Source organism: Ranitomeya imitator, chromosome 2 (assembly GCF_032444005.1).
Source record: "Ranitomeya imitator isolate aRanImi1 chromosome 2, aRanImi1.pri, whole genome shotgun sequence".
NCBI lineage: Eukaryota > Metazoa > Chordata > Amphibia > Anura > Dendrobatidae > Ranitomeya > Ranitomeya imitator.
The window spans coordinates 672,758,597-672,780,705 of NC_091283.1; the positions used below are offsets into that span (position 1 = coordinate 672,758,597).

The window sequence follows — 22,109 nt, forward strand, 5'->3', positions numbered from 1 at the left end:
GCTACATCCACACTGTAAACACCTCCTGGCCTCACACATACACTAACCTTCCTCTGGCGCCTTGGCAACCAGCAGAGTCCTGTACACATGATCTATCATGTGATCCCTGACTCCTCCCATCCTGTGACCTCATCACAGGTCCTGTTCGCACAGAGCAGCCATTACGTGGTCTGCTGCTCTGCGGGTGCAGCCTGTGCAGGGACTCAGGGAGCTCTCAGCTGACCGGGTGATTTCACATACCTCCCAACCAGTGCGGGACAATTAATGTCCCGCCCGGGATCGCGGGGCTGACTGTCAAAATCAGGACAGTCCCGCTGGATCCGGGACAGTTGGGAGGTATGCTAGTGTATGTGTCCCCGTTCTGACCCTAATGCATAATTAAAAACAATAACATTCTACTCACCTTTCCTCTGCTCCCACGTCGCCCAGTGTCTTTTGTAGCCACCACACAGCCCGGCAGCTGACATCGAAGTGTGCATCGTTTCATGCACTGCTCCCTGTGGCTGCACCTCTGATGTCAGCTCACAGCCAACGCGCCGGCAGCATGTATCGCAGTGCTGGGACCCCACGGGTCTCTGCAACATGATGCATGTCATCTGGATCTGCATCTTCAGTGACGACGCAGATCCAGCAGAAGCAGGCACCTGTACCCCCTGTAATAATTATATATTGTTCTCCTGCCCTGCAGAGCATCTCACCTATAATTCTATATTATTCTCCTGATCTGCAGAGCATCTCGCCTATAATTCTATTATTCTCCTGATCTGCAGAGCATCTCACCTATAATTCTATATTATTCTCTTGCCCTGCAGAGTATCTCACCTAAATTGTTCTCCTGCCCTGCAGAGTATCTCACCTATAATTCTATATTATTCTCCTGCCCTGCAGAGCATCTCACATATACCTGCATACTATCCCTCTGTCCTGCAGAGCATTTAGCCTATACTATGCTATTCTCTGTTCTGCAGAGCATCTCACTTATAACTTTACTGTTTTCCTGTGGGAGTTCATGTCTGTGGGCACTTTTCACATATCATGTGAACACCTTGCACCTGAAATATCATAGATCTGAAACTTTGTGATGATGCAATTGGCAATTTTCCGTGTGGGGAATTTTCCTGTGGGCATTTTTCTGGTCACTGTCAGTGCAGCACTGACAGTTATAATCCATCGCAATGCTTGTGCATTGCAGTGACTTATAACAGCGACCAGGCTGTTTGAAATTGAAAGTCCCATAGTGAGATCCAGTAAAAAAAAAAAAAAAAAATTATATATATATTTTTTTAATTAGAAAATAATCGTAATTTATCAATAAAATATATTTTTTGTGGAAAGAGAAAAATGAACACATGTTCAGTATTGCCAAGTCCGTGATGACCCACCCCATAAAACTGTCCCACTAGTTAACCCCTTCAGTGAATAACATAAGAAAAATGCTTTTTCATACTGCTAAACAAAAAGTGGAATAAAACGCGATGTAAATAAAAATGGTATCTCTGAAAACATCTTCTCGCGCAAAGTCCCCATGCAGCTCCATCAGTGGAAAAATAAGTGTTAGCTCTCAGAATAAAGTGATGCAAAATTATTTTTTGAAAAGTTTTTACTGTGTAAAATCCCCAAAACATAAACTGTTGTATTACTGTAACCATACTGACCTGAGGAATGAAGCTGCCTTATCCATGTTACCACACGTGGAATGGCATAAAAAAAATTCCTGAATTGCATTTTTTTGTTCATTCTGCCTCGCAAAAATGAGCTATCAAAAAATGTTGACCGAAAGCGGTACGAATAAAACCGTCAACTAGTCCTGCAGAAAACAAGTCCTCACATGACTCTGTTGGCTGAAATATGGAAACATTATAGCTATCTAAATTGTGGTCATTAAAAACTTGTTTGCAATAAAAAGCGTTGTTTTTTAGGGTGACAGCGGCCAAATAAAAAAAAAATATGAATCTGGTATCACTGTAATCGCACTGATAGGAAAAATAAGGTTGTCTAATCAATTATACTGTTCAAGGAACTGTGTAAAAAGTAAATAAAACCAATTCTTCACCAACAGCAGTGTTTGTATTTTTATGCGTGCATAAAAGAGTGGTTGACCACAGTTTTGTACTCTTCTGAAAAGGAGGACACCGTTGAACAGACGCCAGATGGAGTCCACCATAACTCTGCTGCCTTTTTATAGTAAATGGATCCCTCTGTGATTTCATCTGAATCACGTCAGTTTGAGATTCAGATGCTAACTCCAAAGTAACTGCTCAACGTATAAATAAAGGATAAATGTGATTTCAAACGTTATGCAAAATGTTTCCAATAAAAGCTGCAACTCAATCCACAAAAATAGAAAGTCCCCACTTAAGTCTGTCAGTTGTCAATGGAAATATAGGGGGCTTTCCATGTTACTGGTAGCATATAGACTCTAGAAAAGCACGATGGCTCCTCGCATCCCAAAAGAAATCCAGCAAAGTCTGCACTCCCAAATCCAAATGCCATCCTCCCTTCTGAGCCCTAGTGTGCGTAATCCACATTTAGCGTCCACATGTTAGGCAGGCTCTGATATAGCTACAGAAATACCAAACGTATGGGTGCATGTCTTCAGAAGCATGAGTTGTCATGTCTCACGACTTGAGAAATCATTTAATATTTGCATTGCTTGTGTTCGTTCCTTCTTTCTAGGCAGAAGTTTGCCTTTCCCTGTATTTTGTCCCAACTCTCTCACTGTAGTCTTGTGATGTATGTTTGTTCACGCCCTTATTCTCCATTTTGTCATCATTCCTCCATCTGTATGCATCCTACTACATGTCCTCTGTTGAATATTCCTTTTTACCTGCTACTTTCATCATAATACAAGAATTTCAGTTAAAGCAACCCTCTTTTCCTGGAGTCTTCTTACATGAGATCGTGGCTGAGTTAAGCTGTCTGATTAATCGGTATGAACGTGAGTACAGGTGAATACGGAAGCGCCTAAAAAGAAGGGTCTATCCAGACACCACTACGTTCTACATATCCTAAGTCAGAAAAGTAAAAAGGAATAGCCTGCCTTCAGAGACAGTAACTCAAGGTCTGTGCTGAACCTCAGTGGAATAGGACATTTCCCAGATAGATGGTATCCCAGTTCCCAGCCAGACCCCAGCGTGCATAGAAGCACACACTGCAGATAAACAGGGAGAAGTATAACCCTCATCCTCCACTCTTCCTGCCTGCAATCAAATTATGTCTGAAGCAAGGAATACAATGTCCCTACCAGACTTACAAACACAGGAAAGAGACCCAGATCCCCATCCACCAGCTAGTGAAAGGGGAAAACGTACAGTCAAACCTACATGGAAAGTCATGGAGAATTTAGAGACTGCAAAATGTGTCGTGTATAGTGATGTGTCTTCACTGTGGGAGAAAGTGCTGAATCACATAGACACTGTATCAAGGCCTGCTTCTCATGAGTTACCACTTGAGGGAGCCCTAGAACAATTATGCACAGCATACCAAATGTATATGGAGAAGACTGACCAATACATTATTCTCCTGAAAAAACTGAATCTGCCAGAGACTTTAAACGAATTGCAAAGTTTCCAGCAGCTTAATTCTGAAAGAGACTGCACCGTACGTGACATTAAAACCAAGTTAGAGGCTAAAATTGCACGGACACCAGATGCATCAACTCGCTCATCCAAATTGTCCAAGCACTCAAAACGCTCATCTAGGTCAAGTTCATCAAAATATTCCACTCTCAGCGAGCAGCTTATAAGAGCACGTGCTAAGGCTGAAACGTCTAAGATACAAGCTGCCTTTGCGCAAAGGAGAACAGAAATGGATGCAGCCACAGCACAAAAGAGAGCAGAAATGGATGCAGCCGCAGCACAAAGGAGAGCAGAAATGGATGCAGCCGCAGCACAAAAGAGAGCAGAAATGGATGCGGATGCAGCACCCAAGGAAGCTCTGGAGAAGGAATGCGAGCACGCGACAGCCATGGCAGAGTTAAGGATCCTGGAGCGAGCTATCAGTGGGAGTCAAAGAGACAGCATCAGTTTGTGTGAAGTGGAGGCAGAAGACCCTATTGAACGCACAAGAGACTACGTGCTAAGCCAAAATGGCGAACCGCAGATCATTACTAACACTCCTGGTGGCGTTCATGCTTCTCCAGGGCACCAGGATGCCGATCCACTTACAGAACCCTGCATTCAAGGTCAGTACAATGCTCCCAAACTTGAACTTCCTTCGTATTCCAGTATGCGCCAAGACCCCGCATCTCACCAAACTCCACAGGCTATTATCTACACGCAACTCAATATGCCGGCAGGTCATTATACTCTAGACAACCGCGCAGTGCCAGCTCCGCATGTAGCAGAGACTATACCCACCAAACCGGTTGCTGGACTAAATGCATATGCCACTCCATACTTACCCACGTCTCAAGGCCAGGACGTATCCACCCCTATGTACAACACTGCTCAGCCTACATTTGTGCATCCTAAGTCAGAAAGAACAGACATGTCCGACTTCGCAAGGTACATGATTCGCCGCGAACTTACTAAAACCGGTCTCACAAGGTTTGACGACCAACCTGAAAATTACAGAGGTTGGAAAAATGCCTTTAGAACCGTAACTAGTGACCTCGGCATCACTGCTACCGAAGAGCTGGACCTGCTAATCAGATGGCTAGGACCACAATCCACAGAGCGTGTCAAGAGACTCAGGTCTGTACATATCAGTAATCCAATGGCTGGTCTCATGGCTGCATGGGAAAGACTAGAGAAAAACTTTGGCAGTCCAGAAGCCATAGAGGATGCACTGTTCAAGCGATTACAGAGTTTTCCAAAGATATCAAGCAAAGACAGTTCAAAGTTCCTAGAGCTCAGTGACTTGCTGTTAGAGCTCCAGCTGGCCAAGGCAGACACCCACCTACCTGGCCTCAGCTACCTGGACACTGCTCGTGGAGTAAATCCCATTATCTCCAAGCTACCGTACAATGTACAAGAAAAGTGGACTACACTAGGGTCAAAATACAAGAAAGACCATCAAGTGTCATTTCCTCCATTCTCCTACTTCTGTGAGTTTATAAAAGACGTGGCAGAGCGTAAGAACGACCCAAGCTTTTCCTACGAAGAATCCAGTGGCCCAGCTTCACCTCCTTCTAAATACGTCAGCGCACGCTCGAATGACAGAAACCGCAGGGGTCCAGTGTCAGTGAAGAAGACGGATATTCTTCCCTTACCAACATCAGCCCCAGGCAACAGTAACAAGGGTGAAAAGATAGAGAACCCAAATCGTGAATGTCCCATCCACAAGAAGCCACATCCCTTAAAAAAGTGCATCGGCTTCAGGAAGAAACCGCTCGAAGAACGCAAGGAGCTTCTAAAGAAGTTCGGGGTATGCTACAGATGTTGTGCTTCTACTGAACACCTTGCTAAAGACTGTAAAACTACAATTAAGTGCATGGAGTGTGACAGTGAGGACCACGTACAAGCACTCCACCCATTCCGTCCTGACTCTACACTTACTCCTTCCCCCACCATGAGCCATGGCTGGGAGGACGCAGCTCAAACTGCAAGCCATACCACAATATCTTCTTCATGCACAGAAGTCTGCGGAGAAGACCTCTGGGACAAGTCCTGTGTGAAGATTTGCCTGGTGAACGTATATCCCAACGGTCATCCAGAGAAAGCCGTGAAGGTGTATGTCCTTCTGGATGATCAGAGTTACCGATCACTTGCAAGGTCAGAACTCTTTGATATGTTTAACTTAAAGGGAAATGATTACCCTTACACCTTAGGTACCTGCAGTGGTGTTACAGAGGTTTCTGGGAGAAGGGCCAGTGGCCTTACAGCGACATCTCTCGAGAACACCGTCGAGATACCGTTACCTACACTGGTCGAGTGCAACCAGATTCCATCCAATCGAGAAGAGATCCCAACGCCAGAGGCTGCTCTTCATCATCAACATCTCAAGAAGATAGCAAACAAGATACCAGCCCTCAACAACAAAGCAGATATCCTGATTCTGCTGGGCAGAGACATTCTCCGGCTGCACAAGGTACGTCAGCAAATTAACGGACCACACGATGCACCATTTGCCCAACGCTTAGATCTAGGCTGGGTAATCGTAGGCAATGTTTGCATACATAAGATGAAGAGACCTAACAACATCTCCTCTTACAAAACACACATCTTGTCAAATGGTCGCAGCACCCATTTCCAACCATGCCCACATCACTACTGGGTGAAAGAGAAAGTGAGCAACACCAAGTGGCAACAGGAATCCTTCAACAACATGAACATGCACCAGCCCAGGGATGAAAAGCTCGGGTCATCAGTGTTCGACTCTACAAGTAGTAGACCCACAAGGGAAGATAAAGAATTCATAAAGGTTATGGATAAAGAATTTGCTCAAGATGACTCCAACAGTTGGGTAGCTCCTTTACCCTTTCGTTTCCCAAGAGTGAGGTTGCCGAACAACCTGCAGCAAGCAACTGCAAGGTTCTCATCCTTAAAGCGTACCCTAAAGAGGAAACCAGAGATGGAGAAGCATTTCATTGACTTTATGCAGAACATCTTTGACAGAGATCATGCCGAACCTGCGCCACCACTGAGGGAGGGAGAAGAATGTTGGTATCTTCCATCCTTTGGTGTCTATCACCCTCGCAAGCCTAATCAGATCAGAGTCGTGTTTGACTCCAGCGCTCAGTTTGAAGGCCTCTCTCTCAATAACCTGCTCCTAACTGGGCCCAACCTGAACAACAGCCTCCTTGGAGTATTGATCCGCTTCAGACAAGAACCTGTCGCCATAATGGCCGACATTCAGCAGATGTTTCATTGCTTCATCGTGAAAGAAGACAACAGAAACTATCTTAGGTTCCTATGGCACAAAGACAACAATGTCAACAATCAGGTCATAGACTACCGGATGAAGGTCCATGTCTTCGGCAATAGTCCCTCACCTGCTGTGGCGATCTATGGTCTGAGACGGACAGCCCAGGAAGGTGAGAGCGAGTACGGATCCGATGCTCGGCAATTCATAGAGAAGAACTTCTACGTGGACGATGGGCTCAAGTCCTTACCCACAAGTGAAGATGCAATTGACCTACTCTCCAGGACACAGGAAATGCTATACACATCAAACCTCAGACTCCACAAGATTATCTCTAACAGTCAAGAGGTAATGAACGCGTTTCCATCTGAGGACCATGCCACAAACCTAAAAGACCTCGACTTGGGTTCTGATGTTCCTCCAACACAGCGCAGCCTTGGTCTACTGTGGGATATCAAACGGGACACCTTCACCTTCCAAGTGTCAGCCATAATAAATGCTAGACCTTTGGTTCCAGTATCATCCGACCCCGATGCTCCAATGATCCTTACTCCAGCTACACTTCTTACACAGAAGACTGGAGCTGCTACAGTTCCGCCTGGGAATTTCGATAACAAGGACATTTACAAACGTCAGTGGAGGCAAGTACAACGTCTGGCTAACGTGTTTTGGCATCGCTGGAAGACTGAATGTTTGCACTTGCTTCAAAACTGTCACAAATGGCAGACGCCCAGTCCCAATCTCCAAGAAGGAGACCTTGTTCTCTTAAAGGACAAAGAGACTCATCGTAATGACTGGCCAATGGGACTTATCGCCAAGGTCCTACCCAGTGAGGACGGAAAGACTCGTAAGGTAGAAGTTAAGGTGACAAAAGGTGGCTCTACCCGAACCTTCTTCCGCCCGGTCACTGAACTCGTGCTGCTTCTACGAATGGAGGACATCACATGAACTGAACATGCTCCTGGACGTTGCTCACGGCGGGGAGCATTCCTCCTCGTTCCCCAGTTTATTGAATATTGATATTTTCCATTGGATTGAACTGTTAACATTCCCATTGGATTCTGGGTTGGTGGAAGAGTTGGCATGTTTGCGGCTTCCCCAATCTGAAGATGGGTTTAATATATTTGGACTTATCTTTCGGTTTGATCTACGGGTCGACAACAACCAGTTTGGACTTTAAAATCTTTGATGTTTATTATTGCATGCATGTTTTCTTTCCTCTTGTTTTTCTTTTTCAGCTTTGAACGACTTCGAAGAATTACAGACATCGTGAAATCCAAGGATTTCAGACGGGGAGTGTCATGTCTCACGACTTGAGAAATCATTTAATATTTGCATTGCTTGTGTTCGTTCCTTCTTTCTAGGCAGAAGTTTGCCTTTCCCTGTATTTTGTCCCAACTCTCTCACTGTAGTCTTGTGATGTATGTTTGTTCACGCCCTTATTCTCCATTTTGTCATCATTCCTCCATCTGTATGCATCCTACTACATGTCCTCTGTTGAATATTCCTTTTTACCTGCTACTTTCATCATAATACAAGAATTTCAGTTAAAGCAACCCTCTTTTCCTGGAGTCTTCTTACATGAGATCGTGGCTGAGTTAAGCTGTCTGATTAATCGGTATGAACGTGAGTACAGGTGAATACGGAAGCGCCTAAAAAGAAGGGTCTATCCAGACACCACTACGTTCTACATATCCATGAGTCAGAATATGAGTTGGTCACTGCATTGTATTGGTGACAACGGCAGTTTGCAAGTTTTCTCAGTAACATCCATTGCTGCTTGTTTCTGGAAAACACCCATGGAGTCAAAATCGTCACTACACCTGTAGGTAAGTTTCCAAAGGGGTATAATTTACAAAATTGAGTCACTTGAGGGGTAATTCTGCTCTTCTAGCACTTAAGGACTCTGTATATAGAGTCCGCAAACTATTCTGGGAAAATCTGCGCTTGAGGAGGCAAATAGTGCTCCTTCCCTCCCAAGTCTCGCCGTATGGCTAGGCAGTACTGTACAGCCACATATGATGTATTTTTACGTTCAGCAGAGATTGTGGGACAAATTTTGGTGCCATATTTTTTTTTTCTCATTTCTCCTTGTGAAATTGTAAAGTCTGGGGCTAAAATAAATTGCATTAAAAAAAAATATATTTTTTCACTGCCCAATGGTATAAAATTCTGTGACACACCTGTGTTGTCAATATTATCACTGCAACCCTAGATTAATTAATCAAGAGGTGTATTTCATAAAATGAGGTCGCCTATGAGGAGTTCTGGTGTTCTGGCACCTGGGGGGGCTCTCCCAGTGGGTCATGGCACGTATACCATAACAGCAAAATCTGCACTATAATATGGCGCGCCTTTCGTTCTGAGCGGTGCAGTGTGCATTAATGGTATTTTCCTTTTATGTGTTGGCAGGGCCGGCCCGAGAGATTACGACGCCCTAGGCGAAACTATTTTGTTGCGCCCCTACTATTCTTGGCAGTAGATGAAAACTTGGGATATAAATTTAGGCACAAAATAAACCACAACAACAATTAATTAACTCTCTCCGAACTCTTTAACCCCTTCATGACCCAGCCTATTTTGACCTTAAAGACCTTGCCGTTTTTTGCAATTCTGACCAGTGTCCCTTTATGAGGTAATAACTCAGGAACACTTCAACGGATCCTAGCGGTTCTGAGATTGTTTTTTCGTGACATATTGGGCTTCATGTTAGTGGTAAATTTAGGTCAATAAATTCTGCGTTTATTTGTGATAAAAACGGAAATTTGGCGAAAATTTTGAAAATTTCGCAATTTTCACATTTTGAATTTTTATTCTGTTAAACCAGAGAGATATGTGACACAAAATAGTTAATAAATAACATTTCCCACATGTTTACTTTACATCAGCACAATTTTGGAAACAAAATTTTTTTTTGTTAGGAAGTTATAAGGGTTAAAATTTGACCAGCGATTTGTCATTTTTACAACGAAATTTACAAAACCATTTTTTTTAGGGACCACCTCACATTTGAAGTCAGTTTGAGGGGTCTATATGGCTGAAAATACCCAAAAGTGACACCATTCTAAAAACTGCACCCCTCAAGGTACTCAAAACCACATTCAAGAAGTTTATTAACCCTTCAGGTGCTTCACAGCAGCAGAAGCAACATGGAAGGAAAAAATGAACATTTAACTTTTTAGTCACAAAAATTATCTTTTAGCAACAATTTTTTTATTTTCCCAATGGTAAAAGGAGAAACTGAACCACGATAGTTGTTGTCCAATTTGTCCTGAGTACGCTGATACCTCATATGTGGGGGTAAACCACTGTTTGGGCGCACGGCAGGGCTTGGAAGGGAAGGAGCGCCATTTGACTTTTTGAATAAAAAATTGGCTCCACTCTTTAGCGGACACCATGTCACGTTTGGAGAGCCCCCGTGTGCCTAAAAATTGGAGCTCCCCCACAAGTGACCCCATTTTGGAAACTAGACGCCCCAAGGAACTTATTTAGATGCATAGTGAGCACTTTGAACCCCCAGGTGCTCCACAAATTGATCCGTAAAAATGAAAAAGTACTTTTTTTTCACAAAAAAATTCTTTTAGCCTCAATTTTTTCATTTTCACATGGGCAACAGGATAAAATGGATCCTAAAATGTGTTGGGCAATTTCTCCTGAGTACACCAATACCTCACATGTGGGGGTAAACCACTGTTTGGGCACATGGTAAGGCTCGGAAGGGAAGGAGCGCCATTTGACTTTTTGAATGAAAAATTATTTCCATAGTTAGCGGACACCATGTCGCGTTTGGATAGCTCCTGTGTGCCTAAACATTGGCGCTCCCCCACAAGTGACCCCATTTTGGAAACTAGACCCCCCCAAGGAACTTATTTAGATGCCTAGTGAGCACTTTAAACCCTCAGGTGCTTCACAAATTGATCTGTAAAAATGAAAAAGTACTTTTTTTTCCACAAAAAAATTCTTTTCGCCTCAATTTTTTCATTTTCACATGGGCAGTAGGATAAAATGGATCATAAAATTTGTTGGGCAATTTCTCCCGAGTACGCCGATACCTCATATGTGGGGGTCAACCACTGTTTGGGCACTCGGCAGGGCTCGGAAGGGAAGGCGCGCCATTTGACTTTTTGAATGGAAAATTAGCTCCAATTGTTAGCGGACACCATGTCGCGTTTGGAGAGCCCCTGTGTGCCTAAACATTGGAGCTCCCCCACAAGTGACCCCATTTTGGAAACTAGACCCCACAAGGAACTTATATACCCAAAATGTTAGACCAAATAATGTCTGAGGTGTACCTCCAGAAATAGCATATATCCCAATAAAAGGGGAAGTAACAAACCAAGCAAATAAAATATAAAAATTTTTATTCAATATAATTAAAAGACACAAATGCAATTCATATGTAAATGTATACAAGACAAGGGGAAACACGGCAGAATGGACGCAAAGCAATCCACGAAATAAAAAATAAATATATAGGAAAGAATCCCTAAGTACACAAACACCAGCAGGCTCTGTATTACAAAGCATGAATGACCACAGATGAAATATAACAGTAATTCATATAAAGAGTACTAACACACTGTGTGTGTAATCAACAAAGACCATATATATATGTGGACGGTAGATGAAGATAACTGTGTCCTGGTGAAAACTACTATAATATACTAGGCATGGGGTTATATGGTATACTCAAATATGGTACTAGTGTACAAAAAAAGTTGTGTAGAACAGTATCAATAATCCGGTATCTGCATAGGTCCGGAATAAAGTGTCCGTGCATAGTGCAAATAACGCATATTAATCCATATAGGAGCCATACTGAGACACTAATGAATAAGATGTCAGCGCTGCATGTATACCTGCTGGTGAGAGGATTGCCGTGGGACAGGATAACCCCGACGCGCGTTTCGCAGCGTGGCTTCTTCCAGGGGGTCGTAATGGTAGGTGGGACACAGTGCGGTCTTATAAAGTGCGGCGTTTGTTATGGCGCTGGCATCCATCAGTCACAAAACAGGAAGCGGCGGGTCCGGCGTCCCACGTCATCAAGTCCCGCCCCACTCCGACGCGTCAGAGGGGTGGGGAACAAGAAGACGCTAGGGGACACGTTGCCACGGCAACCCGAAGAGGACGAAAGACACGAGCGCACTACGCAGCACCCACAGAGCACCAATGAAAGACTACAAATAGGTTTAAGGGGAATACCGTAAATGTAGAGGCTGAAGGAACATAAAGAGGTGACCAGATATTGAAGGGGAAGTTTATATAATGAGAACCTACAAATAATGAAATATACTGGAGATGTAAGAACTGGATAAATATGAGGAAATAACCGGATGTTGAAATAAACGAATGTGGGGAGATAACCAGAGACGAAAGAAAGTGTGCGCTAGATGTAAAATAAGGAACGTGAAGAAACGCCAGAATGTACATAACTGGCAGGTGTATATAGAGCAATGTGCTGGGTAAGAAAGAAAAAAGAACAATAATGTAATAGGTACCCAAGAGAAAGGGGACTATATATATAGGAATGTGTAAAGTGCAAGACTAAGTGTGTAATATACATAGGGCTAAAGTATAGCCAGAAATGTAGGATATAAACAGTACAATGCACGGGCAGTGTATATAAAAATACAATTTAAGTCCAAATGCATGCAAAGAATTATTATTATTATAATAAAAGTGTGATTAAAATACACATTTCTTCTTTCCCAATGTGTAGGTAGGTCCGGGATTCAAGCATGTGACGCAGACGTAGAAGACGTGAGGAGGAGGATGAGACAGCTGGTTAAGGTAAGTTCAAATTGTCATAACTACAAAAAGGAAACACAGAAAATGTTAGTGGATAAATACATGAACAGCCAAATCAAAGGGGTGATACGAGAAATACACAAAAACATGATGAACGCAATATTTGATATATATGTATGAAGTATAAAATAATTTAAAAACATGGCACTGAAAAAAGTCCCGATAAATGTAACAAAATATTAGAGAAAGGGAGCGAAACTCATCACCTCGTTCAGGCCCTTAGGTTGAAGTGAGCCTAGCCTTGAGATCCACTTGGTCTCAAGTTGAGCCAGTTTGGTTTTTGCATCTCCACCTCTTGAGTCCCTCAAAATCCTATCTATGCCAATCACTCTTAATTGGCTAGAATCACAGTTGTGGACCAATCTAAAGTGGCGTGGTATGGGTTTTAGAGACATTACATCGCTGGTCTCACTGGCATGGTTGATGTCACGGACATGCTCTCGAGTCCGTATTTTCAAAGGTCTAGAAGTCATCCCTATATATTCGAGGCCACATGGACACGTGGCACGGTACACAACATAGTCCGTGCCACAAGTGATGTTATGCGTGATCCGAAATATCTTGCCACGCGAGTCCTCAAATTCCTGGGCTCTGTCCATGTTCTTGCAGGCCAGGCACTTTTTACAAGGGAAGAAACCCCAACTCGGTCCTCTGGAATTGAACATGTTCTGTGTGGTCTTACCCTTGTACTGGCTATGGACTAACATGTCCTTCAAGTTCTGAGCCCTCCTGTAAGTGATAGATGGAACTGATGGGACACTTTTAGCTAGGACAGGATCATTCAAGATAATAGGCCAAAATTTTGCGAGATCCTCCCTCATTGGCTTCCATTTTTCATTGTAGGTGGAAATGAATCTCACCGTGGTAGATGTAGATGGTTTACACTTAGCTCGTAAAAGTTCAGATCTAGGTTTATTGCTTGCTTTGAACCAACCCTGACGGATCACCCTGTTGGAGTACCCCCTCTGTAAGAACCGCTGTGTTAGTTCCGAGGATTGAGTTTGAAAGGAAGACTCAGTGGAACAAATTCTTTTAGTCCTCAAAAACTGTCCATAAGGAATGCTGTTTTTCAAGGGTCTGGGGTGTGATGAGGCAGCGTGTAGCACTGAATTGACAGAGGTTTCTTTCCTGAACACCTCAGTGTGTAGAAGACCATCCTCACCTTTTAAAGATTTTGGTATCCAAAAAGTCGATGCTCGTTTGACTATACTTGCAGGTTAATTTTATGTTCAGCGTGTTGTCATTCAGAAGGTGGATAAATGAGGTTAGGTCCGTCTCAGAACCCTGCCAAATGACAAAAATGTCGTCAATAAAGCGTACCCAAATACACACCTTTTCAATTAAAGGGATGACATCGGTAAGGAAAATTGTACGTTCCCAAGACCCCATGAATAAATTAGCATATGAGGGCGCAAATGCAGCCCCCATAGCAGTGCCCTGTAATTGAAGGTAGAGGACTTCCTTAAACATGAAGATATTGTGGGTCAAGGCAAATTCCAATAGGGTGAGTAGGAATTCAACTAGATCATTATCATTTGTAGACATATGGAGGAAGTATCTGACCGCTTCAATCCCGTCATTATGACGAATGGACGTGTACAATGATTCCACGTCGAAGGTCACCAACCACATGTCATTCTCCAGAGGGATGTCAGCCAATTTACGGAGTAAGTCCCCAGTATCCTGAATATATGATGGGAGGCTCTCCACCATGGGCTTAAGGTGAAAGTCCAGGAATTTATTGATTTGTTCACATAGTCCGCCTCCCCCGGATACAATGGGGCGTCCAGGAGGATGAGTAATAGACTTATGTACCTTGGGAAGTAGATATAAGCAGGGTGTACGCGGTATCTCAGGAACCAGTCCATCCATTATCTCTTTAGAGATTGTTCCATTCTGGAATGCCTGTTCTACCATGTCCCTGAGTTGGTTCTGATATGTTGATGTGGGGTTAAAAGTCAGGCGTTTATAGCAACTGGAGTCTTTCAGTTGTCTGAGCGCCTCCTTCTCGTACATTGAGGAAGGCCATAAAACAACATTTCCCCCTTTATCAGAGGGTTTGATGACAATGTTGTCGAGTGATTTTAATTCTTTGATAGCCCTTCTCTGTCTTCTCGTCAGATTGTCATGTTGTATCCCAGTAGGGATACGACGAAATTCTTCGGTCACCAGTCGAACAAATAAGTCTATGTCAGGATACAAACCAAGAGGGGGGAATTTCTTAAGTTTAGGTACTACAAACTTACTCACAGTAGGTGTTGGAGTTTCGTTGCTGAGTTCTTCCAGTATGGCGATGGTTTCCTGTTCCTGGGGGGACCACTCACTCGCAGTAGATGGTTTATCGTGTAATTTTTTGAGTATCAACTTTCTGGCGAAGAGATGTAAGTCCTTCAGGGCTGTGAAGTAATCGAAAGATGCCACCGGAGAAAACGTTAGGCCCATACTGAGTACCTCCATTTGGTCTGTGGACAATTGAAAATCAGATAGGTTAATTACCTGCAATTTAGAAGATTTATTAGAGGATCTCAGATTCCTATGTTGATATGGACTGAATCTGTGGCCACCTCCACGTTTACTCCTATTACCGGAGCCTCCCTTAATTGAATAGGGGCCCGGAGTGCTCTCCATCGATGACAGAGATGAGTTGGACGAAGCCCTCTGAAGTGCATGGGGTTGTTGCCATCTATACACACTGTTAGTCTGGAAGTCATTCAAATCCCGTTGGAATTTCTTAGTTTTAGTCTCCTGAATCTCCTTGACCCAAGTCATTAAAAGTTTGTCCATCTCACCCTTAAACATCTCCATGTCAGCAAGGGGAAGAGTATTAGTCAGTTTCACTTGGAGGGCCTCAATCTCCCCCTCCAACGATTCCAGAGTCTTCTTGTTCATGCCTATGAGGATCTCCATAAGAGATCTAGAGCAAGTGGTGCATGCCTCCTCCCACCTACCACGAAAAAATGAATCCTCCACAGGGAATGATGGCAAGATCCTCACTCTCAGACCACGAGGGATGAGACTCTTCATTAAATAATTTTCAAGAGAGGCCTTATTCCACCAGATGCGGGCTCTTTTTTTAATTAAAAATTTGAATGAGTTTTTCAATTCAAATGTGCTCCCATCTACATTACCCACACTCTGCACATGTTCACCCTTGAAGATAGTGTCAATGTTGGAAAGCCATAATTGATCTCTGGCCTTAATGTCCATGGTCAGAAAAACTGTGAAAACACAGAAAATCAATCAATATACCCAAAATGTTAGACCAAATAATGTCTGAGGTGTACCTCCAGAAATAGCATATATCCCAATAAAAGGGGAAGTAACAAACCAAGCAAATAAAATATAAAAAATTTTATTCAATATAATTAAAAGACACAAATGCAATTCATATGTAAATGTATACAAGACAAGGGGAAACACGGCAGAATGGACCCAAAGCAATCCACGAAATAAAAAATAAATATATAGGAAAGAATCCCTAAGTACACAAACACCAGCAGGCTCTGTATTACAAAGCATGAATGACCACAGATGAAATATAACAGTAATTCATATAAAGAGTACTAACACACTGTGTGTGTAATCAACAAAGACCATATATATATGTGGACGGTAGATGAAGATAACTGTGTCCTGGTGAAAACTACTATAATATACTAGGCAAGGGGTTATATGGTATACCCAAATATGGTACTAGTGTACAAAAAAAGTTGTGTAGAACAGTATCAATAATCCGGTATCTGCATAGGTCCGGAATAAAGTGTCAGTGCATAGTGCAAATAACGCATATTAATCCATATAGGAGCCATACTGAGACACTAATGAATAAGATGTCAGCGCTGCATGTATACCTGCTGGTGAGAGGATTGCCGTGGGACAGGATAACCCCGACGCGCGTTTCGTAGCGTGGCTTCTTCCAGGGGGTCGTAATGGTAGGTGGGACACAGGGCGGTCTTATAAAGTGCGGCGTTTGTTATGGCGCTGGCGTCCATCAGTCACAAAACAGTAAGCGGCGGGTCCGGCGTCCCACGTCATCAAGTCCCGCCCCACTCCGACGCGTCAGAGGGGTGGGGAACAAGAAGACGCTAGGGGACACGTTGCCACGGCAACCCGAAGAGGACGAAAGACACGAGCGCACTACGCAGCACCCACAGAGCACCAATGAAAGACTACAAATAGGTTTAAGGGGAATACCGGAGCAGGTATACATGCAGCGCTGACATCTTATTCATTAGTGTCTCAGTATGGCTCCTATATGGATTAATATGCGTTATTTGCACTATGCACTGACACTTTATTCCGGACCTATGCAGATACCGGATTATTGATACTGTTCTACACAACTTTTTTTGTACACTAGTACCATATTTGGGTATACCATATAACCCCTTGCCTAGTATATTATAGTAGTTTTCACCAGGACACAGTTATCTTCATCTACCGTCCACATATATATATGGTCTTTGTTGATTACACACACAGTGTGTTAGTACTCTTTATATGAATTACTGTTATATTTCATCTGTGGTCATTCATGCTTTGTAATACAGAGCCTGCTGGTGTTTGTGTATTAGGGATTCTTTCCTATATATTTATTTTTTATTTCGTGGATTGCTTTGGGTCCATTCTGCCGTGTTTCCCCTTGTCTTGTATACATTTACATATGAATTGCATTTGTGTCTTTTAATTATATTGAATAAAATTTTTTATATTTTATTTGCTTGGTTTGTTACTTCCCCTTTTATTGGGATATATGCTATTTCTGGAGGTACACCTCAGACATTATTTGGTCTAACATTTTGGGTATATTGATTGATTTTCTGTGTTTTCACAGTTTTTCTGACCATGGACATTAAGGCCAGAGATCAATTATGGCTTTCCAACATTGACACTATCTTCAAGGGTGAACATGTGCAGAGTGTGGGTAATGTAGATGGGAGCACATTTGAATTGAAAAACTCATTCAAATTTTTAATTAAAAAAAGAGCCCGCATCTGGTGGAATAAGGCCTCTCTTGAAAATTATTTAATGAAGAGTCTCATCCCTCGTGGTCTGAGAGTGAGGATCTTGCCATCATTCCCTGTGGAGGATTCATTTTTTCGTGGTAGGTGGGAGGAGGCATGCACCACTTGCTCTAGATCTCTTATGGAGATCCTCATAGGCATGAACAAGAAGACTCTGGAATCGTTGGAGGGGGAGATTGAGGCCCTCCAAGTGAAACTGACTAATACTCTTCCCCTTGCTGACATGGAGATGTTTAAGGGTGAGATGGACAAACTTTTAATGACTTGGGTCAAGGAGATTCAGGAGACTAAAACTAAGAAATTCCAACGGGATTTGAATGACTTCCAGACTAACAGTGTGTATAGATGGCAACAACCCCATGCACTTCAGAGGGCTTCGTCCAACTCATCTCTGTCATCGATGGAGAGCACTCCGGGCCCCTATTCAATTAAGGGAGGCTCCGGTAATAGGAGTAAACGTGGAGGTGGCCACAGATTCAGTCCATATCAACATAGGAATCTGAGATCCTCTAATAAATCTTCTAAATTGCAGGTAATTAACCTATCTGATTTTCAATTGTCCACAGACCAAATGGAGGTACTCAGTATGGGCCTAACGTTTTCTCCGGTGGCATCTTTCGATTACTTCACAGCCCTGAAGGACTTACATCTCTTCGCCAGAAAATTGATACTCAAAAAATTACACGATAAACCATCTACTGCGAGTGAGTGGTCCCCCCAGGAACAGGAAACCATCGCCATACTGGAAGAACTCAGCAACGAAACTCCAACACCTACTGTGAGTAAGTTTGTAGTACCTAAACTTAAGAAATTCCCCCCTCTTGGTTTGTATCCTGACATAGACTTATTTGTTCGACTGGTGACCGAAGAATTTCGTCGTATCCCTACTGGGATACAACATGACAATCTGACGAGAAGACAGAGAAGGGCTATCAAAGAATTAAAATCACTCGACAACATTGTCATCAAACCCTCTGATAAAGGGGGAAATGTTGTTTTATGGCCTTCCTCAATGTACGAGAAGGAGGCGCTCAGACAACTGAAAGACTCCAGTTGCTATAAACGCCTGACTTTTAACCCCACATCAACATATCAGAACCAACTCAGGGACATGGTAAAACAGGCATTCCAGAATGGAACAATCTCTAAAGAGATAATGGATGGACTGGTTCCTGAGATACCGCGTACACCCTGCTTATATCTACTTCCCAAGGTACATAAGTCTATTACTCATCCTCCTGGACGCCCCATTGTATCCGGGGGAGGCGGACTATGTGAACAAATCAATAAATTCCTGGACTTTCACCTTAAGCCCATGGTGGAGAGCCTCCCATCATATATTCAGGATACTGGGGACTTACTCCGTAAATTGGCTGACATCCCTCTGGAGAATGACATGTGGTTGGTGACCTTCGACGTGGAATCATTGTACACGTCCATTCGTCATAATGACGGGATTGAAGCGGTCAGATACTTCCTCCATATGTCTACAAATGATAATGATCTAGTTGAATTCCTACTCACCCTATTGGAATTTGCCTTGACCCACAATATCTTCATGTTTAAGGAAGTCCTCTACCTTCAATTACAGGGCACTGCTATGGGGGCTGCATTTGCGCCCTCATATGCTAATTTATTCATGGGGTCTTGGGAACGTACAATTTTCCTTACCGATGTCATCCCTTTAATTGAAAAGGTGTGTATTTGGGTACGCTTTATTGACGACATTTTTGTCATTTGGCAGGGTTCTGAGACGGACCTAACCTCATTTATCCACCTTCTGAATGACAACACGCTGAACATAAAATTAACCTGCAAGTATAGTCAAACGAGCATCGACTTTTTGGATACCAAAATCTTTAAAAGGTGAGGATGGTCTTCTACACACTGAGGTGTTCAGGAAAGAAACCTCTGTCAATTCAGTGCTACACGCTGCCTCATCACACCCCAGACCCTTGAAAAACAGCATTCCTTATGGACAGTTTTTGAGGACTAAAAGAATTTGTTCCACTGAGTCTTCCTTTCAAACTCAATCCTCGGAACTAACACAGCGGTTCTTACAGAGGGGGTACTCCAACAGGGTGATCCGTCAGGGTTGGTTCAAAGCAAGCAATAAACCTAGATCTGAACTTTTACGAGCTAAGTGTAAACCATCTACATCTACCACGGTGAGATTCATTTCCACCTACAATGAAAAATGGAAGCCAATGAGGGAGGATCTCGCAAAATTTTGGCCTATTATCTTGAATGATCCTGTCCTAGCTAAAAGTGTCCCATCAGTTCCATCTATCACTTACAGGAGGGCTCAGAACTTGAAGGACATGTTAGTCCATAGCCAGTACAAGGGTAAGACCACACAGAACATGTTCAATTCCAGAGGACCGAGTTGGGGTTTCTTCCCTTGTAAAAAGTGCCTGGCCTGCAAGAACATGGACAGAGCCCAGGAATTTGAGGACTCGCGTGGCAAGATATTTCGGATCACGCATAACATCACTTGTGGCACGGACTATGTTGTGTACCGTGCCACGTGTCCATGTGGCCTCGAATATATAGGGATGACTTCTAGACCTTTGAAAATACGGACTCGAGAGCATGTCCGTGACATCAACCATGCCAGTGAGACCAGCGATGTAATGTCTCTAAAACCCATACCACGCCACTTTAGATTGGTCCACAACTGTGATTCTAGCCAATTAAGAGTGATTGGCATAGATAGGATTTTGAGGGACTCAAGAGGTGGAGATGCAAAAACCAAACTGGCTCAACTTGAGACCAAGTGGATCTCAAGGCTAGGCTCACTTCAACCTAAGGGCCTGAACGAGGTGATGAGTTTCGCTCCCTTTCTCTAATATTTTGTTACATTTATCGGGACTTTTTTCAGTGCCATGTTTTTAAATTATTTTATACTTCATACATATATATCAAATATTGCGTTCATCATGTTTTTGTGTATTTCTCGTATCACCCCTTTGATTTGGCTGTTCATGTATTTATCCACTAACATTTTCTGTGTTTCCTTTTTGTAGTTATGACAATTTGAACTTACCTTAACCAGCTGTCTCATCCTCCTCCTCACGTCTTCTACGTCTGCGTCACATGCTTGAATCCCGGACCTACCTACACATTGGGAAAGAAGAAATGTGTATTTTAATCACACTTTTATTATAATAATAATAATTCTTTGCATGCATTTGGACTTAAATTGTATTTTTATATACACTGCCCGTGCATTGTACTGTTTATATCCTACATTTCTGGCTATACTTTAGCCCTATGTATATTACACACTTAGTCTTGCACTTTACACATTCCTATATATATAGTCCCCTTTCTCTTGGGTACCTATTACATTATTGTTCTTTTTTCTTTCTTACCCAGCACATTGCTCTATATACACCTGCCAGTTATGTACATTCTGGCGTTTCTTCACGTTCCTTATTTTACATCTAGCGCACACTTTCTTTCGTCTCTGGTTATCTCCCCACATTCGTTTATTTCAACATCCGGTTATTTCCTCATATTTATCCAGTTCTTACATCTCCGGTATATTTCATTATTTGTAGGTTCTCATTATATAAACTTCCCCTTCAATATCTGGTCACCTCTTTATGTTCCTTCAGCCTCTACATTTCCGGTATTCCCCTTAAACCTATTTGTAGTCTTTCATTGGTGCTCTGTGGGTGCTGCGTAGTGCGCTCGTGTCTTTCGTCCTCTTCGGGTTGCCGTGGCAACGTGTCCCCTAGCGTCTTCTTGTTCCCCACCCCTCTGACGCGTCGGAGTGGGGCGGGACTTGATGACGTGGGACGCCGGACCCGCCGCTTCCTGTTTTGTGACTGATGGACGCCAGCGCCATAACAAACGCCGCACTTTATAAGACCGCACTGTGTCCCACCTACCATTACGACCCCCTGGAAGAAGCCACGCTGCGAAACGCGCGTCGGGGTTATCCTGTCCCACGGCAATCCTCTCACCAGCAGGTATACATGCAGCGCTGACATCTTATTCATTAGTGTCTCAGTATGGCTCCTATATGGATTAATATGCGTTATTTGCACTATGCACTGACACTTTATTCCGGACCTATGCAGATACCGGATTATTGATACTGTTCTACACAACTTTTTTTGTACACTAGTACCATATTTGGGTATACCATATAACCCCTAGCCTAGTATATTATAGTAGTTTTCACCAGGACACAGTTATCTTCATCTACCGTCCACATATATATATGGTCTTTGTTGATTACACACACAGTGTGTTAGTACTCTTTATATGAATTACTGTTATATTTCATCTGTGGTCATTCATGCTTTGTAATACAGAGCCTGCTGGTGTTTGTGTACTTAGGGATTCTTTCCTATATATTTATTTTTTATTTCGTGGATTGCTTTGGGTCCATTCTGCCGTGTTTCCCCTTGTCTTGTATACATTTACATATGAATTGCATTTGTGTCTTTTAATTATATTGAA

At 43.0% G+C, this 22,109-nt stretch overlaps 1 protein-coding gene and 1 long non-coding RNA gene across 5 annotated transcripts in view; one reads left to right on the plus strand and one right to left on the minus strand.

The window, feature by feature from the left end:
* Positions 1 to 22,109, plus strand: part of MTG1 (mitochondrial ribosome associated GTPase 1) — a 321,942-nt gene that overhangs the window by 68,509 nt on the left and 231,324 nt on the right. The gene's annotated exons all lie outside the window — the stretch shown is intronic.
* Positions 13,793 to 15,138, minus strand: LOC138667677 (uncharacterized). Its single transcript, XR_011318882.1, has 3 exons — positions 15,109 to 15,138; positions 14,863 to 15,008; positions 13,793 to 13,896 (listed from the first exon to the last, which is right to left on the minus strand). It is a non-coding gene; the product is annotated as an uncharacterized lncRNA (long non-coding RNA).